The 21911-nt window shown below is 44.0% G+C and overlaps 1 protein-coding gene across 2 annotated transcripts in view; it reads right to left on the bottom strand.

The window, feature by feature from the left end:
• The window catches only part of LOC126416770 (zinc finger CCCH domain-containing protein 13), a 386118-nt gene that overhangs the window by 243822 nt on the left and 120385 nt on the right, over positions 1-21911 (bottom strand). The window lies entirely within an intron of this gene.

Here is a 21911-nt window from a genome sequence, read left to right as displayed (position 1 = left end):
ACGTAAGGTTCCAAGAAAAATCTACACAAAAGTCCAAACCCTGCATCTCGGAAGAAGAGAGGAAAAGAAGATCAGAAAGAAAGAAGAAATACTGGGCCCTAAGAAGAGAACAACGCGCAAAGAAATGATTGATCCAGCGTACCCCAACGAGGGAGAAACGAAAGAAGAAGTAAAAAATAAAAAAGTTGACAAAACTTTTTGGATATCCTGCCGAGTCATAATGTAATCATAATGTAAAAAACTACACTAGCAAAACCAGCGTTACAGTGACCTGCTTCTGGGTGTACTGGCCAGTAAATCCAGAAGTAAGCCGCTGTAACGCGGGTTTTTTCCAGGATAGTTTTTTATAGGTTGACGCGGTACGATACCCAGGAAACGTTTTATATCAACTGGCCGTGGAAGCTTATGCAGTTATGACAAACAGGTTGCTTACAATCGATTAACTGGATTACACGAGACAATATGAAGCGTGGAAATGGAAAATGTTCTATTGTAGGTAAGTTGAAGGTGAACTGAGAGAGAAACGAAGCGAAAGGGAGGGGCTCACTGCAATCAGTTGCTTCGGGACATTACACGGCATCAGTGGCGACGAGTGAAAATGTGTGCTGGACTCAGATTTGAACCTGGAATCTCCTCCTCTCTAGGCAGGTGCGACAACCACTGCACCATCCGGGACACAGCGTTATCGCAACTACGCGGACTGTCTCGACGCGCCTCAAGGGCGATCCACATTCAGAAAATGTTGTAAGTGTCAAATCTGACACTTTTCAGGAGAACGACAAAAAATATTTATGGATTCTTCCGTTACTTCTTGTCAGAAAAATTCCATATTCAAGGTTGAATAACAAGTACACTCTTTTTGTTCTGGTGATTTTCCTTTATTTCAAACGAGTTTTCGGTTTATTTGAACATCGTCCGTTGTTTCCTGACGATGGCCTAATATGCCAAAAACTAATTTGAAACAAACTAAAATCAGCAGAACAAAGACAGTGCATTTGTTATTGAATCTTAAAGATCTCTTAATAGTCTGCTCCCGGGTGTTCTGCCCAGTTGCTGTTTCCATGGTATACCCAACGTTTCGATGACGGACCCAGTCGTCTTCATCAAGTGCTAAGAGTTTTGTTGTTACGTGTAGTCGCCACCTGGACCCCAATCAATCTGGTACTGAGCATAAAATGTAAGCAACAACTCGCCAGAGCAGCCAGAAGCACGCTCTTAATAAAAACAGGAGTAGTCCGAGTAACACTCGCGCTGTGTACAGACTTGATTTATGTATGTAGGTAGGTCATGAGTAGGATTCGATGAGTGAGTGTGCCAGGTTTGCGAGTAAAATGTGTGACATAATTATAAATTTCTTACGCCAACCAGGAACCGTAGACCTTAGTTGTTGTTGTTGTGGTCTTCAGTCCTGAGACTGGTTTGATGCAGCTCTCCATGCTACTCTATCCTGTGCAAGCTTCTTCATCTCCCAGTACCTACTGCAACCTACATCCTTCTGAATCTGCTTAGTGTATTGATCTCTTGGTCTCCCTCTACGATTTTTACCCTCCACGCTGCCCTCCAATGCTAAATTTGTGATCCCTTGATGCCTCAAAACATGTCCTACCAACCGATCCCTTCTTCTAGTCAAGTTGTCCCACAAGCTTCTCTTCTCCCCAATCCTATTCAATACCTCCTCATTAGTTACGTGATCTACCCACCTTATCTTCAGCATTCTTCTGTAGCACCACATTTCGAAAGCTTCTATTCTCTTCTTGTCCAAACTGGTTATCGTCCATGTTTCACTTCCATACATGGCTACACTCCATACAAATACTTTCAGAAACGACTTCCTGGCACTTAAATCTATACTCGATGTTAACAAATTTCTCTTCTTCAGAAACGATTTCCTTGCCATTGCCAGTCTACATTTTATATCCTCTCTACTTCGACCATCATCAGTTATTTTACTCCCTAAATCGCAAAACTCCTTTACTACTTTAAGTGTCTCATTTCCTAATCTAATCCCCTCAGCATCACCCGATTTAATTTGACTACATTCCATTATCCTCGTTTTGCTTTTGTTGATGTTCATCTTATATCCTCCTTTCAAGACACTGTCCATTCCGTTCAACTGCTCTTCCAAGTCCTTTGCTGTCTCTGACAGAATTACAATGTCATCGGCAAACCTCAAAGTTTTTACTTCTTCTCCATGAATTTTAATACCTACTCCGAATTTTTCTTTTGTTTCTTTTACTGCTTGCTCAATATACAGATTGAATAACATCGGGGAGAGGCTACAACCCTGTCTCACTCCTTTCCCAACCACTGCTTCCCTTTCATGCCCCTCGACTTAGACCTTAGTATTTGTGACAAATTTCAGCTTGATACCTCCATCGTCTCCTGAGACAAGAGGTCTTGACAGACGGGCAGCCATAGGCAGAAAGACAGCCACACAGACAGAAAGCAAAAGCATACTGGAAGCCGGGCTGCTTTGCGTCTATCACCACTAAATGACAAACGCATCGTTTTCACAGTGGCAGCGGAATTCATTTAATTGTAGCTCAGCCTGTTAATAGTAGCCGGCCGATGTGGCCGTGCGGTTCTAAGCGCGTCAGTTTGGAACCGCGTGACCGCTACGGTCGCAGGTTCGAATCCTGCCTCGGGCATGGATGTGTGTGATGTCCTTAGGTTAGTTAGGTTTAAGTAGTTCTAAGTTCTAGGGGACTGATGACCTCAGTAGTTAAGTCCCATAGTGCTCAGAGCCATTTTGTTAACAGTAATTATTTGTAAATTAGATACGCATTCCTTCGTCGTCAACCACTAAACTATTACTGAAAACATGACATTTTTGACGGATTACTAATGCAATGTAAGATTGTAACGGCAAAAAAATTGATTTAATTAGAAATTTACAATTTTATGGTTGCTTTTGCTTTTACATTGATACCTTACTTCTTGCAAAATTTCACGGTGGTACTTCAACGGGAAGCACGGTGCAGGTTTTAATGAGTTTGCAAGTATAAAACATTGCAGTATCTTCGGACTGCAGTGATTTAGTCGCTTAAATTTTTTACGCCGCAATGTATTTCAAATAAATTTCAGTTTTATACCTCTTCCTGTTGCCGAGAAAAAGGGGTCTTAGCAGTAGGCAACGAGATTAAAATGATCCTATAAATATTCCCTTTTTACCGCCTGAGCTACGGAACACTAAAAATTGAAAAGGTGTTCTGATTCCACAAAATTATGCTGCTCACCACGTCGCCGCAAAAAGTAATATGACAAATTAGAAAATAAGTACTTTATGAAGAACGTTCTAAGTGCCATACCTGAAACACACTGGTTACACGTGCCATTAATAAAGTTTTTACAAGAAGATTCTGCAAACTAGAAAACGGCAACCAGCCACTGTTTATTTACATAGCCGACAGGTTCCCCTTCGGATGGCTGTTTACGTTTGTATTACATTTGTTACTGTGTACGTCAGTGGTTGATTATTTTTTTCAGACAACTAATGTAAACAATGATAAATGAAATACAAACGTGACAGCCGTCTGCAGATAAACGTATCGGTTAGAAACCGGTCACGGCGCAGTTTGCGTGAACAAATAGCATTGTTAACGGTGAATGGCTACGGTTTCCTTCTTTTCAAGAGTCAGCATTTATTTCGTTCACAGTCACGGTCTAAGAAAAAATGTCAGTTTCTGAAGAAATAGCACTAAGAAAGTTTTTGTTTCATATTTCGCTAATACCGAGGCACTACGTTTTATTTGTGATTATAAAAGTACAGAAAAACAACATCAGATTTGTAACCAGCAGAACTGTGGTAAACAAAAAACATTTCTCGTATATTTTAACTTTTGGAACTCCAGAGGCAAGCCCAGCTTATCACAAACACAATGCCCCATCTACCAACCCACGTTTGAAAGACTTTCTTCATGTTTTAGCACTTGTATCTAGTATAGGGACAGAGTATCGAGAACACAACGGCACTGAAAACGCGTTTCGTAAAAAATGTCACATTGACTGTTTACCATTTCCGTTCTCCGATATTGTCTACATGAACGAAGATAGACACGTGGGGTGTATTTCAACTTACAGATCGTGTCACACATTTCCTGGCTCGCGTGACGCCCCGTCGTGCAAGGGACAGATTCCGGTAGGTGGGGGAAGAGGACTTTTGTCCGGTCTGGAGTTCATGCGCCAATCTCTCCCTAATCCTCCTAAATGGGCTGTGGCCTGGCGCTTACTGGGCTGCGTTACCGACACGTAATTTTCCTCACGACGGCCGTTGTCTTTCTAGCGGCTGGTAGAAATAAAGTTCCGAATGTTGTGGCAGGAAGCACCAACTTTCAGAGGAGTTCTAGAAGCGTGAACAGGAACTAACTGGCGGAAATGCCTTAATTCTGATCTCCCTGCTACCTGGACTGAACAGAGATGTTTGATGCCCACGAGGTTGATGTGGCAAGTCGTAGGAGCTGCAAGACGGAATTAGTGTTTTAAAGCGTCTAACTAAAGTCAGGAGTGATCCTACGTGATTAACAAAGTTTCTTTTCAAATGGTTCAAATGGCTCTGAGCACTATGGGACTTAACATCTGAGGTCATCAGTCCCCTAGAACTTAGAACTACTTAAACCTAACTAACCTAAGGACAGCACACACATCCATGCCCGAGGCAGGATTCCAACCTGCGACCGTAGCGGTCGCGTGGTTCCAGACATGGGGAAATCTACAGATCGCCACCATGTGCTTGGTCAAGACGTATAGCGCATTCAGCAATTAGCCATTCCTCATGTGTCTGTCTTACGCAGTACGTGGCGATGTTTGTGCTTCAAACCACACAGTTTCAGTTGCTACGAGCCCTTCATGGTGGTGATTAAAAAAAAAAAATTGCAGAGTTTTGTAAATACGTTCTGGGCGCGGGAATGGATGACAAGACTGGCAAAGCTTTACAGACGCTCGAAATTTAGCGCGAACTTCAATACGAAAGGCTTTTGCTAGTTTGCACAACGAAACTCAGTTTCGAAGTCTGTCAGAAAACGCAAAGAGATTCTGGCCGTATTTGAAGCACATCGATCTCAGCGGCCAGGACACAATCAGTACCGTCACTGCGGGATAACGATGGGAAGGAAGTGACAGCGGTACTAAAGCGGAGTTAATGTGATTTTTCGAAATTTCTTCACCAAAGAAGACGAACTAAATATTCCAGAATTCGAATCAAGAACTGCTGAGAACACGAGTAACTTAGAAGTAGGTATCCTCGATGTAGAACGCTTAAGTAATTTAATGACGGCAAGACTTCCGGTCCAGATTGCATACCAGTTATGTTTCTTTGAGTGTACACTGATATAATATCTCTGTACTTAACAAATATATACAATTTTTGCGCTCGATAAATGGTCAGTACCTAGAGACTGGAAAGCTGCACAGGTCACACCAACACTCAAGAAAGAAAGTAGGAGTAATCCAATGAATTACAGATCCATGTCACTGTTGTCGATGCACAGCAGGATTTACGAACATATACTGCGTTCGAATATTGTGAATTACTTCGAGGAAAACGATATGTTACACACCGTCAGCACGGATTCAAAAAAATCGTTCTTGTGAAACACAACTAGCTCTTTATTCTCACGAAGTAATGAGTGCTAAGGACATGGGGTTTCAAATTGACTCCATATGTCTAGATTTGCAACAGACTTTTGATATCGTTCCTCACAAGACACTTCTAATCTAACTGCGTGCCTATGGGGTACCGTCTCACTTGAGCGACTAATTCGTGACTTCCTCTCAGAATGGTCACAGTTCGTGGTAATTCACGGAAAAACGTTGAGTAAAACAGAAGTGATTTCTGGCGGATCCCCAAGGAAGAGTTATACGACCAATTCTGTTCGTGATGTATATTAACGATTTGGGAGCAATCTGAGCAGCCGTAGGTGATGCTGTCACTCACAGTCAAGTAACGTCATCAGGAAATCAAAATCAATTGCAAAATGCTTTAGACAAGGTATCTGTATAGTGCGAAAAATGGCAATTGACGCTCTGATCGAGTTTTGCTGTGCAGTACAGGATACTTACCAGATAAGGATAGCGAAAATCGTTTTGTACTATCAGGAAATAGGGCAGAGACTGTCACGGATATGATACTCGATTTGGGGTTACAATAAGTAAAACAAAGGCGTTTTTCGTTGCAGCGAGAACTTTCAAGAAATTGCAATCTCCAACGTTCTCCTCCGAATGTGGAACTATTTTTCTTACATCCACCTACATAAGGAAAAATGATCATTATAACAAAATAAGAGAAATCAGAGTTCGCATGGTGAGATTTAAGAGTTCGTTTTTCGCCCGCGCTATTCGCGAGTGGAACGTTATAGAAATAGCGCGAAAGTGGTTCGCTGAGCCCTCCGCTAGGCGTTTAAGTACAAAGTGCAGAACAGTCATGTAGATGAAGATGGAAATAATAGTTTTCCCCGTTTACTGTTCAGTAATGAGGCCACATGACAATTAAGTGGAAAAACTAACCGCTACAACGCAAGAATGTAGCGAACACAGCAGCCATATACTTAAGTCGAGCATGAGAGGGACTCTCCAAAGCTTCTAGTATTTTCCGCCATTTTTCGGGAAAAGATTTATGGACCGTTCTTTTTTTCCTTGAAGAAGGTTAAAGGAGTCACGTAGTTGGATATGTTGCAGATTTGACTTTTTCCGTGATGGAAAGTTGATGTGCTATGTCCTGCTATTGTGCACGCCGTAAGCAGCACAGAAGGATCGGTATCGCATACATCTACTTCTTTTTGCCGTATGTGAGACGTATGCATATAATTACCCGGTATCCACACGACCACATGGGGCCTCAAAGGGGCCTGAAGCTTAACTGTTGAAGCGACGCTGAATGCTCTCCAGTATATGGAAAGAATGGTCAACACAGTTGTCATAATTTTCGTGACCTGGGTGCCGAATGGCATATTCCAGCAGTCGTTGACTATAGTACGGTCCACGAACGATGGCGCTTCGCGCATGTCGAGGCACGGACGAGGATTGCATTGTTGACGATTCCAAGCGACAGTTGCGGCACCCGCATGCGCGTGCTTTCTGCTTGAAGAGAGCGTATATCCTGCAAATTATATCTCTCGCTTGCTTATGCGAAATGTATCACTCACCACCACCATGAGCTATGACAACTCGCAACACATTGAATAAAAATTCACTAAACAACTCGCTACGATCATGTTTAATGCTCGCATTAGCTACGGCATTCGGAGCAGACCGCTCAGAACGCTACTGAACGCTCATTGGCTGTCGGAGAACGCGTGACGTAGGTGCGCAGAACAAGCCTAAACTCGTCCGCCATTGTTCGTGACTCCAACCATAGCCTGTCCCTGTCACTCATTTGTCACTCTCAGAGCGTGTGTGCGATACGACATGAAAACGTATCGTTCACGAAGCGTTTATTAACAAAGCTGTCTCAGTTGCAGCATATATGTTTAGCGACTATTTTCGAACCAACTGGTTCATTTTCAAGCCTGGCCTACTGAGCCTGCACTGAAAGTGCCTGAGTCTAATAACAAACATCGACATGGCAATACATGTTTTATGAAATGATCACAGATGACTGTCACAGTCAACATGTGACTACGTAGCAAGTCGGGAATCAATTCGGTTGCCCTAAGCTTCATGGTCTACTCGCTAAATAGGCATATGCTGATAGTGATAGAAACCTGCAGTTACTTTATAAACCATGTACTGCCATATTGATGCTTGTTATCAAGATCAGGCACTGTGAGGATAAAGCCTCAGGAGTCCAGGCTTGAGAATGAACAAGATGCTTCTGAACTAGTCGCCAAACGAACACTACCGGTCAAAAGTTTTCGATCATCCATGATAAAAACTATATACTTTATTTCGATATGCAAACACGTCATCCAAACTAAACAGACCAACAAAATATTTTCCTGTCTATCATTAAGTAAAATACAGTATGCTTTAGATTTTAGCCTCTTCAAAGTATCCGCTCTTTGCCCTCAGAACACCCGCACGAATGTTGGCATTCAGGAGATAAGATTTTGTACTGTTTTTGCAGATATAGCAGTCCAATATGGCTGTACATTATCCCATAAATCGTCAACATTAGATTATCTCAATTTTATGCCCCCCTCCCTCTCCCCCCTCAGGACTTCAATGGAATTTAAGTCAGGTGAATGACGTGGCCAGATTAAATACTTCAGATTCGCACAAGTCAGGAGGATGTTTGGGATCATTGTCCTGGTGCATAACAAACCCACGACAAGTAAATCTCTAGCCAGATGGAACCTCATTATTGATCGGTATCCTGTGATGACCTTCCTTCTTTCATGTTCCATTGTCACTAGATCATAGGCAAGACATCGCCAGACCATGCTCGACCTTCCCCGTGCTTCACCGTTGGCGTCACACACTGATTTCTCATACGTTTTCCACGAATTCGACGAACAAGCATTCGTCCGTGAATAACATCATTGCTGCATATTCCACTTTTTATGTTGCTGCGCCCCTTGCAATCTTTTCACCTTATTTTGTTTGCGCAATAAAGGACTTTTGGCCGCTATTCATCCCTTTAAATCCTGTTCACGAAGACAGCGTTCCACTGTTGAGATAGTGATTGGAGCCGCTCGCATACTGCTTACTTCCTCGCGAATTTCAGGTGCAGTACTAGTCCTCTGACGATTACTCTGCACACACATGAACTGATTTTCCCTGTGTGATGTTCCAGATCGCGAAACACTTGCACTGGCACCAGTTTTCTTGAACCGCTGCAATGTATACACCAGTATAGGTTGGGCTACGCCAATTTCTGTTGCTACTGTCCTACTTGAGTGGTGTTCCTGGTGCGGAACTACAGTTTCAGTACGTTTTTCAATTCCAGTCTTCTCCTTTCGCTCTATTAGGAAGTTACATGGCACGAACCTGATAAGGTATACATACACATTACTAGGTGGACGCAGTGACCTGTAAACGAATGCGAACTCATTGCTAAACAGACAGCTGAAGAAACGGGAGCTATTGGAATAGAACCGTCTTAGGTAAAGGCACGTCAGTGTTTTCAGTGTTGTTATGAATACTCATCATCGACCGTGTGGGGTAGCTGCGCGGTCTGGGGCGCCTTATTACGGTCCGGGCGGCTGCCGCCGTTGGACGTTCGAGTCCTCCCTCGGCATGGGTGTGTGTGTGTTGTTAGGTTAAGTAGTGTGTAGGCTTAGGGACCGATGACCCTAGCAGTTTGGTCCCATAAGACCTCACCACAAATTACCAAATTAGGCTACTCATCAGCGCCAGTATATATACTCGTCTTATTACCAGAATGGAGATGTGATGGAAATATTCAAAATCCCTTTTTCAACCACAATTCCATAGCTGAGATAGGTGATCGAAAACTTTTGACCGGTAGTGCATGTATTGTAACTGTGATGCATTTATTAACAAACGCTTCATGAGATATTAGAAAGGTTGCTGATCCAGTGCCAACGAAATGTTGAAAATTAAAAAAACGTATACCTTCATACAAATATTTACAATTTGTACAGAAACCAGATGGCAGTTACAAGAGTCAAGAGGAGCGGAAGGGAAGCAGTGATTGAAAAGGGAGTGAGACAGGGTTGTAGGCTATCCCAGATGTTATTCATTCTCGATGTTGAGCAAGCAGTAAAGGAAAGAAAAGGAAAATTTGGAGTAGGAATTAAAATCAACGAAGAAGAAATAAAAATTTTGAGGTTTGTCGACGACATTGTAATTCTGTCAGAGACAGCAAGGGACCTGGAAGAGCAGTTGAACGGAATGGATAGTGTGTTGAAAGGAGCATACAAGATGAACATCAACAAAAGCAAAACGAGGATGATGGAATGTAGCCGAATTAAATCAGGTGACGCTGAAGGAATTATATTAGGAAATGAGACACTGAAAGTAGTAGATGAGTTTTGCTATCCAGAGAGCAAAATAACTGATGATAGTCTAAGTAAGAGGATATAAAATGTAGAGTGGCGCTGACAAGGAAAGCGTTTCTGAAGAAGGTAAATTTGCTAACATCAAGTATAGATTTAAGTGTCAGGAAGTCTTTTCTCAAAGTATTTGTATGGAATATAGCCATATATGCCAGGGAAACATGAAGACAAGAAGAGAATAGAAACTTTCGAAATATCGTGGTACGGAAGAATGCTGACTGTTAGATGAGTAGATCATGTAACTAATGAGGAGGTACTGAATAGAATTGGGGAGAAGAGGAATTTGTGGCACAACCTGACTAAAGGAAGGGCTCGGTTAGTAGGACACGTTCTGAGGCATCAAGGAATCATGAATTTAGTATTGGAGGGAAGAGTGGAGGGTAAAAATCATAGAGGGAGACAAAGAGATGAATACACCAAGCAGATTCAGAAGGATGTAGGTTGTAGTACTTACTCGGAGACGATGAACCGTCCACAGGGTAGAGTAGCATGGAGAGCTGCATTAAACCAGTCTCTGGACTGAAGACAACAACAACAACAACAACAACAACATACTTTCATACCAGCTTCCAGGCAGCAGTTTTCACGAACGACACAGCATGTGTCTCAAAAACGGCGAGGAATTCCTCTAGATGACACTCCGTTGCTGTTTTCTTCCATTCCATAATGCATACAAGGGAATAGTCGTGTTTCTGGGGTCACACCTCATTCCCATGTTGATGGTGGACTTCAGTTCTGAATAGAATGAAAGTTTAACCGTGTAATACGCGATGTGTGATGAACATCTCTACACAGTTTGATAAACAGCAGAGTAGTTCCTCAGGGTGTAACACTGTCCATTTCCGCCAGTGTGTACTGTAAGGTGGCGTGGTCTCTTGACCTTCATTTCTTACATAGCCCGTCCTCACAATCGTATTCTGCACAACAAGACGATTCATTCGAACCCAAACTCGATAAGGTAGAGTCAATTTTGTATGAATTCATGGAAGAGATATGCAAATATAATAAGTAAATCACATGTGCACACCGAGGTTGAAAAAGTCGAGGCTGGTATACACAACACGACGGCAACAGGAATTTTTGTTCTAAAGAGGAAACCAGCCTGCTGGGAGGCCTGACCCTTCAGAGGGGTGGGTAGGCGTACACCTATTTTGGCTGGAACGACCGCCCAGAGAGAGGACAGCTTTTGCCAGAGCGGAAGGATAACAACTCCCGTGTTCGACTTAAAAGCAAATTTCGCTACATTGTGTGGGAGCGCACAGAAGACGCATTTTTTGACAGACCAACCGCGTAGTTACAGAGTTCTCACAGGAGGACAGTATACGCCTAACGGAGATGCTACATCTTTCCGCATTGGTCGACTCAAACGAAACATCATCATCTGGTTTAAAAGAGCAGCGCTGATTGGCGCAATATTTTTGATGCAAAGAGCCAAGAGGAGTGAGGGAAGACAGCGAATGATATACCCTTGCAACTTTTCCAGAAAAAGGGGCCATTCCGTTGTCGCTCTTGGAGCAGGAACACGTAACGAGAGCGAGTGCGCTCGTACGTGTACGCAAAGAGCGAGGAACTAAGTCTCTCCTCAGTACTTCACTGGGAGAGCATCTCTGTCGTTAGCGAACCGGAGTGATACTCTATATTGAGTCGCTCGCGATTAAGCATTGTTCACTGTGTTGGTCGCCACACGTATTGTGCAGTGTGAACACGGACAGAGTACTAGTTAAACGCCTGTGAGCGAATATTGAGTGGCTTTGCGGTGGACTGGTTATCTGACTGGTGTACCACGCCAATAATTAGACTAGGGGTGGATAGGAGTCCTTGACTTCATCAAGGCGTAGGGAGAGTTCGATTGGCCAAGGTCAATCCAGACAGCAAGAGATAGTTGTGTTATTTGTCAGCAGCGAGCGACGCAGGCAGCAGTCGTCGCAGCTCACAGTATTGTGCGCTACAGCGTATGTGAGCCCCACCTGTCCTCCATAACAGTACACTCCATTAATTTCTCATGCAACAGCCTTGACAGTACCTAGAAAAGTTATTCAAGTGGCGTAGGCGCGGCTCTGAGCCATTCTGCCGGGTAAATAACATTCTTAAAGAAAAGGGAGAAAAGAACCTTTCCATACTTTGTAAAATAATAGCATTCCTATCCATAAGAGGCAATCTACTATTACGAAAAGAACTCGGAAATTTATTAATTTACAAGAAAAAGTTTCACTTGATTTCTCAGATTTTTTTTTGCAATAAATAATATTTTTCGTTCGTTTAATGTTTTTCTTACACTAACTAGCAATACTCCAGTACCCAAGTAATCCACTAGTTACGTAAGAATGTAGAATATTTTTGTGTCTTTTCCTTGCAGCGGACGACTCCAGAAGATATTTGTTGTTGAATGTTTTTCAAGCAGTTCTTATTGGTACATTAGGAGCGTCTGTCTGACTTCTGTAGTAGTGTGAGGTGGAAATTGTTTTTTTGCAGGAGCCAAAGGGTACTTGTTGGATCAATTCATTGCGCAACTTGACAAAATAAAACCCACACGCTCACAGTACAAACCCCAGCCTGCGAGGTGGTCGGCAGGGGGTGTATTACAGATGGCAGTCCCCACGAACCAGAGCGTCCTGCAATGAGCGGCAGGTCCCGGCGACCTGCCGGCTTGCGCAAGGCCGGCCAGATGCTCCTGCTTGCGCCTTTCGGCACGCACGGCCGCCACGTAACGTTACGGCTCGCGTTGCCCAGACCGCACGTAACGGCTACCACTCTCCGCCAGCGAAAGGTCGCCTCCGGCGCTGCGCCCGGCCGCCTGCCGGACGCCCACACGCTCTCCGGAAACCTGTGGCCCACGCCGAGTCGCGCTATCTGGGCCGCTGCTACCTGGCCACTTACTTCCCGGCACCTCTTACCTTAGTACGTTTAATTTATTACGAGGGTACATCCCACAATAAGGGGAAGTCGTTAATTACTTGCTTTGCATAAGTTCTTAACGGTGAATGGCATCGCAATTTGTTCATTTACGAGTGAAGGTACAGTTGTTAATGTGTCTGTACTGTTCTACTTTGCTCTTTTATCTGCACTACGCCTTCACAGGGCTGCCATCACCAAGATATGCCTTTATACTTCGTCGCGTTTACACGGTAAACGGTTCTTATAACGAATCTTATATACAGGGTGTCCCAGCTATCTTGTCCACCCAAATATCTCTGGAACAATAACAGCTGTTGGAAAACGACTTTCATCGATATCAATGTAGGGCTGGGGCCCATGAATTTACATATTTTGAAACATTCTAAAACGAAAGCATATGTGTTTTTTAACACAAACTTATGTTTTTTTAAATGGATCTCCTATATTTTTTCTTCAGCAATCCATAGCATGACAAAGCACATACACAATGGCGTTGATTGCATCGCAATATTCCCATTACATTCCGAGATATTAAGACGCGAAGTTGACGCTTGAAACACCCGACATGCGCCGCTAGCGCACGTCCTGAGGCTCAGGCGTGAACCCCATGCTGCCCGTAATCGCGATGTGATTGACATGTGTAATCACACCTCCATACTTATCAAGAGGTCCGAAACAACGGTAAAACTTTTAGTCCACTTGCTCGTTTCACTAAAACCACCAACATGAATTTTACTATTACGAGTGAATGATTAACTGTCACTTGCGCTAGATCTACAGTAAAGTAAAGTTTTAACGTTGAACGGCATTACCTTTTTAGTAACGGATTAACGATAAGCGAAGTTAACTTTGTGACTAACGTTGCGGCACACAGATATGTTACAGAACCGCATCACCCCTAGCCTATGGGATAAATACCTGCTGGAATGTACGACGTTAATGCAGGATGGCAGCAGACCGAATTGTTCATTTCGGACCTCTTGATAAGTATGGAAGTGTGATTACGGGCAGCATGGAGTTCACGCCTGAGCCTCAGGACGTGCGCTAGCAGCGCATGTCGGGTGTTTCAAGCGTCAACTTCGCGTCTTAATATCTCGGGATGTAATGGGAATATTGCGATGCAATCAACGCCATTGTGTATGTGCTTTGTCATGCTATGGATTGCTGAAGAAAAAATATAGGAGGTCCATTTAAAAAAACATAAGTTTGTGTTAAAAAACACATATGCTTTCGTTTTAAAATGTTTCCAAATATGTACATTCATGGGCCCCAGCCCTACTTTGATACCGGTGAAAGTCGTTTTCCAATAGCTGTTATTGTTCCAGAGATATTTTTGGTGGACGAGATAGCTGGGACACCCTGTATTATACAATGGAAATGAAATGAGCGTTCGGCGTTGCCGGCCGGAGTGACCGTGCGGTTCTAGGCGCTACAGTCTGGAACCGCGTGACCGCTACGGTCGCAGGTTCGAATCCTGCCTCGGGCATGGATGTGTGTGATGTCCTTAGGTTAGTTAGGTTTAAGTAGTTCTAAGTTCTAGGGGACTGATGACCACAGTAGTTAAGTCTCATAGTGCTCAGAGCCATTTGAACCATTTTTTCGTTCGGCGTCATTGGCCGGGAGGCTCCTTACGCAGCAGGTCCGGCCGCCTTGGCGCAGGTCTTAATGTAATCGACGCCACATTGCGCGACCTGCGCGCCGGATGGGGATGAATTGATGATGAAGACAACAGAACACACAGTCCCTGAGCGGAGAAAATCCCCGACCCAGCCGGGAATCGAACCCGGGCCCGTAGGACGGCAATCCGTCATTCTGACCACTTTTTTTAAAAAAATTTCATTTTGTTCGCTTTATTTCGTTTAATCTGCTCGGGGCGGACGTCGTAAGACATCCATTTAAGTTCGTTGTTGATCTGTCAACTCAATTTTTTTATTACAGAGGACACATTACCCTCTGACCGAGCACGCTGAGCTACCGTGTCGGCACCACTCAGCTATCGGGGCGGACATATTATACAGTGATACTAACACAGTGGTCCACTGCAATGGAGAGCTCTTAACGGTCACTTCTTTGGCGTTTTTAAATCTGTTCTGAGGCTGCAAATACACGCGGGGCACAGTACCAGTAGGGAGTGTCTTGTGGAGTGGACTGGATGACTTTGCAGCCTCAGGAGCGATTTACAAACGCCACAGAAGCGACATTAACAGATGCCCACTGCAGTGGACACGGCGCACCACAGGGCTAAGCAAAGACGTGAGTGCAGCAACCTTGAGATCCGATATTAATAATTTTCAACGATTTTTTTCTTCAATTACAGACTAATATATCGGTCTCTAGCATTCTCATTGTGGTAGTAGATGGATGGACCTGTGCGTTCTACCGCTTGACGACATTAATATTGTGAAGAAGCGTTTATCGCCCTTCAGAGTTATTGTACAAAAGTATTATTTATTAATAAAAAATACGACGGATCACAGCCTAAACGAAATTCTGTAGCCCTAAAGGTTTGACATCAGCAAAGAGCAGATCCCTGACTGGATGTTTTCTGTCAAACAGAAAGCGACGCCAACGAGACAAGAGGTAAAACTTTAATTGATTTCCACCATAGTCCGATTGGCTTCATGCAGTACAGGAATCCAGACCCCGAAACAACGAGGAGCATGAGACTCCGTTACCAACCACAAGGCCCTCCATATCGGTCAACGTCATTCTCAATCGTCGTTGGACAAAATTTCCAAATGGTGTAATGAATGGCAGCTCTTTTTAATTACAGCTGAATTTAAGCTAATGGCCACAAGAAATAGAAGGAATGAAAAAAGGAAGATAAAGGTTTAACGTCTCGTCGACGACGAGTTCATTAGAGACAGAGCAGCAACTCGGATTAGGGAAGGACGGGTAGTGAAATCACCGTGCCCTTTGAAAGGAAGCACTCCGGCATTTGATTTATTGATTTACAGAAATTACGGAAAATGTAAATTTGGATGGTCGGAAGGGGATTTGAAACGCCAACCTCCCGAAAGCGAGTCCAGCGTGCCAAACACTGCCCTACGCCGTTCAGTAAAGAGAAAGGAATAGGATGAGCAACGTGAGGTCAGCGGTATTTGGGGTTTAAATATTTATGTGCAAGAACCTGTATGACCTTCTCGTATAGCTAAACGCACAGTGCGCTTTGTTTTCGGGACAGGGAGGTGAGCCACACCCGCTTCGAATCAGCGCTACTGATCGGCCAGCCTTGAGTGTGGTTTTTGCGTGGTTTCCCATGCTCTCTTAGCCAAATGTTGGCTGGTCCGCAATCTCTGACTCAAAGAGAAACGATACACAAACAATTAAAGTCAGATAAACACACAGAAAAAGTTTTCACGACTCACAGAAAGACAACGCACATCACTTCCTGTTTCCATAAGTTAACTAACTCTTTAGCAACGGAAATTGGAACAATTTTAAGGTGCTTGATGACTCATAACTTGTTTCACGACTATTGTCTTGCGCTTATTTGAATACAATGAGCCATTTTTTACAAACTGGTCTAGCTTGTACTTTAATTACGGTTTTGATTTAATAATTTGGAATTTGCTGGATATTTGTATGTCTGAAAATGTGATTCAAACCTGCTCAAACCTGTGCGCAACGGTCTAATATTAATTGTCGAAGCTTGTACAGGTTTCAATATGGCAAGTTTAATGAACTGCCGAGTTCTATGTGGGATGTTCTGTATATTTTGATCTATGAAGTAATTTAAGTCACTCGCCATTTCTGATTATTTCTCTTTATCTGTTGTCATTAACGCTGCCGATGAGCACTTAGTGCAGTTGAAACCAGTCGACTTATACGAGGGTTGGAACTTTAATAGTGGCAACTATTTATTTACAGCTCGTACAAAATAGATACGTGTTTCAAAGTTTTACTGACCTTCAATGTAGTCACCACCATTGTGTATAACACGTTGCAGCGATGTGGAAGTCGTAGGATACTCTTACCAGTGCCAGTTGTGTTGACAGTTCGATCGGCGTCGTCTATTGTCCGACGAATTTGTAGCAGTTCTGAAGAGAATGCCGTGAAGTGTTTCCTTCAGTGTAGAAATCGAGTTGAACTCACGAGGGCTTAAGTCAGGGGGATGCAGTAGGTGGTATAGCACTTAGCAGCCCCATCAGTCAAACAAATAAGTAACAGCTTGCACTGTACGTGCTTGAGCATTGTCCTGCAAAATGCTGCTCAGGTCCTGCGGAAAGTGACACCACTTCTGTCTCTAAGCTGGTCGTAGGTTGTGTTCCAAAAATGAACAGCATCGGATGATATAGGTATTTTAATGAAAAGTTTTATGAATCCTAAGAAAATGTAATTCACCCACTACCCCAGCGAAGTGTGTCACTCACTTTCCCTGAGAAGTGTGGTGGGACCGCTATTATTTTCTACACAATTAAATGACCTAGCGGACACGGTGAGCAGCAGTTGCCGGTTGTTGGCTGATGATGCTGTGGCGTACGGTAAGTGTCAAAGTTGAGTGACAGCAGGAAGGCACAAGACGACTTAGACAAAATTTCCAGTTGGTGTGATGAATGGCAGCTAGCTCTAAATGTAGAAAAATATAAGTTAATGCGGATGAGTAGTAAAAACAGCATTACCAGTGTCCTGAGTGACAGTCACGTTGTTTAAATATCTGGGTGTAACGTAGGAAAGCGATATGAAATGGGACGAGTATGTGAGGATTCTGGTAGGGAAGGGGAATGGTCGAGTCGGTTTACTGGGGGAATTTTACGAAAGTAAGGTTCACCTGTAAAGGAGATCGCATATAGGACGTTAGCACGACCCGTTCTCTAGTGTTTGGGATCCGTACCATGTCGGATTGAAGGAAGATATCGAGGCAGTTCAGAGGCTGGCTGCTATCTTTGTAACCGGTAGATTGGAACAACACTCAAGCGTTACGCAAGGCTCAAATGGGAGCCCCTGGGGAGGGGGGGGGGGGGGGGGGAGGCGACCCTCTGTTCTAGCTACACTACTGAGAAAATTTAGAGAACCGGAATTTGAAGCTGACTGCAGAACGATTCTAGTGCCACCCAACATACATATCCCCTGAAGACCACTAAGATACGATACGAGGAATTAGGGGTTATGAGGAGACATATAGATAGTCGTCTTCCCCTCGCTCTAGCTGCGAGTGGAACAGGAAAAGAAATTATTAATAGTGGTATAGGGCACACTTCTTCACGCATCTAATGGTGATGGAGTGTGGATATAGATGTAGATGTAGAAGTAGCTTATAAAACACTTGTTCGAGCGGTTCTTGGTAACTGATTATCGGGTTGGATTGACGGAAGATACACAGAAGATCCACCGTAGAGCGGCGCGTTCCGTCACTGCATCGTTCAGTAAGTGCCTGAGCGTTACGGAGATGCTCGTTAATGTCCAGTGGTAGACGCTAAAACAGAGGCGCTTCCATCACAGGTTTGCTGTTGAAATCCCGAGAGTGTAAATTCTTTGAAGAGACGGGAGACAGTTGATTTCCCACACATACAGTGTCTCATGAAAAGTATCTGGACACTGCGTCGTTATGACAACTTTATGTTTGCTGCGAACACTTTCAGTGAGGTTGGCTGTGGAGGAGCCCTTCCTTCCTCGAGAATATAGGGACATTGAACACTGGGTTCTGGAGCAAAGTAGACGTTCTAACTCATCCCAAAGGCGTTCCACTAGATTCGAGGTCATGACTTTTGACAGTCCAGTTCATTTCATTTCAGGAACGTCACTGTCGACAACGCATTGCCCTTCAGATGCTCCTTTATGAAAGGATGCAGAGTCGTGTTGACACATATCGTTATTGTCTCCAAACAGCTCGTCTGCTATACGCAGTACGCATTTAGCCTTTTCTAAAACGCAATAAGGAGGCCAGACACTAAGCACGAGAAACACCGTCATACCGTAACACCATCTCCTGCGTACTTCACTGTGGGCACTACACATGGTAGGCAACGAGCTCCGGGCATTACCCAAAACCAAAGCCTTTCATCGGAAAGCCACAGGGTATGGCGTGATTTATACTCCAAACAATTCGTTTTCAGTAATACGCCGCTTTCCAATGGAGTCGCTCTTTACACAACGTCAAGCGTCGCTTAGGACTGTAGACTGGAGAAATGTGTGACTTATGAGGAACTTCGACCATTGGACGCCATTATTTTTAACTCCCCAACCACAGGCTAGCTGGACTCCTGATGGCACTGTGGAACTCACGACTGATTCCTTTCACTGACTTCGCTTGATTCTTTACAACCACCGTCCGATCCCTGTACATGGCGTCTATCTTGTCTCGGTTCAGCTGTGGTTGTTCGTTAGCGTTAAAACTTCACAGTCATACAACTGACAGTCGTCTTGGGCAGCTTAAGAAGCGTTGAAATGTACCTGATGGCTCTGCATCTACATCTACTTGGATACTCTGCAAATCACATTCAAGTGCCTGGCAGAGGGTTCACAATTCTCTATTATTCCAATCTCGTATAGCGCGCGGAAAGAATGAACACCTCTATCTTTCCGTACGATCTCTGATTCCCCTTATTTTGTCGTGGTGATCGTTCCTCCCTATGTAGGTCGTGTCAACAAAATGTTTTCGCAATCGGAGGAGAAAGTTGGTGATTGGAATTTCGTGAGAAGATTCCGTCGCAAAGAAAAACGCCTTACTTTTAATGATTTCCAGCCCAAATCCTGTATCATTTCAGTGACACTCTCTCCCATTTTTCGCGATAATACAAAACGTGCTGCCTTTCTTTGAACTTTTTCGATGTACTCCGTCAGTCCTGTCTGGTAAGGATCGCACAACGCGCAGCAGTATTCTAAAAGATGACGGACAAGCGTAGTGTAGGCAGTCACCTTAGTAGGCCTGTCACATTTCCTAAGTGTCCTGCCAATAAATCGCAGTCTTTGGTTAGCCTTCCCCACAACATTTTCTATGTGTTCCTTCCAATTTAAGTTGTTCGTAGTTGTAATACCTAGGTATTTAGTTGAATTTACGGCTTTTAGATTAGACTGATTAATCGTGTAACCGAAGTTTAACGAGTTCCTTTTAGCACTCATGTGGATGACCTCACACTTTTCGTTATTTAGGGTCAACTGCCACTTTTCGCCGCATTCAGATATCTTTTATAAATCGTTTTGCAATTTGTTTTGATTTTCTGGTGACTTTATTAGTCTACAAACGACAGCGTCATCTGCAAACAACCTAAGACGGCTGCTCAGATTGTCTCCCAAATCGTTTATATAGATAAGGAACAGAAAAGGGCCTATAACACTACCTTGGGGGAACGCCAGAAATCACTTCTGTTTTACCCGATGCCTTTCCGTCAATTACTACGAACTGTGACCTCTCTGACAGGAAATCACAAATCCAGTCAGATATTTGAGACGACATTCCATAAGCACGTCATTTCACTACGAGCCGCTTGTGTGGTACAGTGTCAAAAGCCTTCCGGAAATCCAGAAATACGGAATCGATCTGAAATCCCTTGTCAATAGCACTCAACACTTCATATGAATAAAGAGCTACTTGTATTTCACGGGAACGATGTTTTCTAAACCTATGTTGACTGTGTGTCAATAGACCGTTTTCTTCGAGGTAATTCATAATGTTCGAACACAATATATGTTCTAAAATCCTGCTGCATATCGACGTTAATGATATGGGCCTGTAATTTAGTGAATTACTCCTACGTATTTTAGTAATCGCCAAAGCGATACGGAGATGATAGATAAACTCCAGTGGAAGACTCTGCAGGAGAGACGCTCAGTAGCTCGGTACGGGCTTTTGTTGAAGTTTCGAGAGCATACCTTCACCGAAGAGTCAAGCAGTATATTGCTCCCTCTCCGCGAAGAGACCATGAGGACAAAATCAGAGAGATTAGAGCCCACAGAGAGGCATAGCGACAATCTTTCTTTCCACTAACAATACGAGACTGGAATACAATGGAGAACCGATAGAGGTACACCATCAGGTGGCTTGCGGAGTATATATGTAAACGTACTACCTTTCTTGAATATTAGTGTGATCTGTGCAACTTTCCAGTCTTTGGGTACGTACCTTTCGTCGAGCGATCGGTTGTACATGATTGTTAAGTATGGAGCCAATGCATCAGCATACTCTGAAAGGAACCTAATTGGTATACAGTATGGACCAGAAGACTTGCTTTTATTAAGTGATTTTAGTTGCTTCACTACTCCGAGGATATTTACTTCTACGTTACTCATGTTGGCGGCTGTTCTCGATTCGAATTCTGGAATATTTACTTCGTCTCCTTTTGTGAAGGCATTTCGAAAGGCGGTGTTTAGTAACTCTGCTTTGGCAGCACTGTCTTCGATAGCATCTCCACTGCTATCGCGCAGAGAAGGCATTGATTATTTCTTGCCGCTAGCATACTTCACATACGACGAGAATCTCTTTGGATTTTATGCCAGGTTTCGAGGCAATCTGTGACATCCAATGGCTAGTCCACGTTCGGAGACACTGAGCATTCCTGACCGAGCCACTTTGCTGTGACCCATCTAGTCCTACACTGGTGGTTCCACTCTCGTGACGTTTACCGGTCGGTTCTGCATTAAAAATCCATGTCCGGAAGCTTTTGGTGTCGACGTCACTCTTCTGTAGTGTGCCTCCAGTGTCTACTCTGGTGCGCCACTCAGCTCGGCGACTGCAGACGGCTGGCGCGCTGGACTCCAGATTGCGGAGCCTTTTCCTGCGCGGGCCGCGTCCTTCTCGGAGCCCACGCTGCCGCCAAAGTCACCGCTCCGTGGCGCCGACATTGAGGCGGCCCACGCGGCTTGTCCGCTCCCCACGGCACACAAACAGAGCTCACTCGTGCGACGCCCGGCACGGCAAACAACAGCGGTCACTCCGTGTCCTATCCCTGTCCACTACCACACGCCTGTGGCTGCCAGCACGACTACTTGTGGTATAAAACAGAAGTGTGTCGTGTGACACTTCACGGGCCACAAAACGTGGATGAAGTTACCCGATTTGTTGGTGTACCAGCGTGTCTACAAATAATCGTGTAACACTAGCTGCTATGTAACACGCCGTAAAAG

Source organism: Schistocerca serialis, chromosome 8, assembly GCF_023864345.2.
Source record: "Schistocerca serialis cubense isolate TAMUIC-IGC-003099 chromosome 8, iqSchSeri2.2, whole genome shotgun sequence".
In the NCBI taxonomy this organism is placed as follows: Eukaryota; Metazoa; Arthropoda; class Insecta; order Orthoptera; family Acrididae; genus Schistocerca; species Schistocerca serialis.
This window is presented reverse-complemented; position numbering and strand designations above follow the sequence as displayed.